Source organism: Equus quagga, unplaced genomic scaffold, assembly GCF_021613505.1.
Source record: "Equus quagga isolate Etosha38 unplaced genomic scaffold, UCLA_HA_Equagga_1.0 HiC_scaffold_3869_RagTag, whole genome shotgun sequence".
NCBI lineage: Eukaryota > Metazoa > Chordata > Mammalia > Perissodactyla > Equidae > Equus > Equus quagga.
In genome coordinates this window covers 26736-27262 of record NW_025793685.1, presented here as the reverse complement: position 1 = coordinate 27262, position 527 = coordinate 26736, and positions in this window count along the sequence as shown.

The following is a 527-nucleotide window of genomic DNA, read 5'->3' as shown; positions in this document are numbered from 1 at the left end:
GGGCAGAGAAAAATGTTTAGACAAATAGGAGCCAGAGCACAGAGCTGATAATGAGTTATGTGATTTGATGGACATGGCAGTAAACAATAATTAAAATAGTAGTACCTCCTAAATGCAGAAAATAAATAAGTTAAAAGACATTATAGGAGGCTGAGGTCTGCTGGATTTCATTCGCTTCCTGAGAGACCCATGAGATTTTTGTTAAATTTTCAGCCTTTCTGACATTACTTATTTTATATTAAGGCATGATTCTTAAAGACAAAAGGGGAAGTTCTAGATATGTGAGAACAATTTACATAGTCAAAAAGAGAAGATAACATCTTTGAACGTAACTCAGATGCTCTTTATTTACATCTTAATTTGTGCCAGCTTTATTGCTAGAAAAGAGAGACAAAAAGAAAAATAATGATATAGCACATAATATAATGGGTCAGTCAAACTGGAAAAACATAGTTCATAAGAAAGAACACTATTATAGGGCACAGGATTATTTGAAATAGAGAAAATGGGGGTCGGCCTGGTGGCAC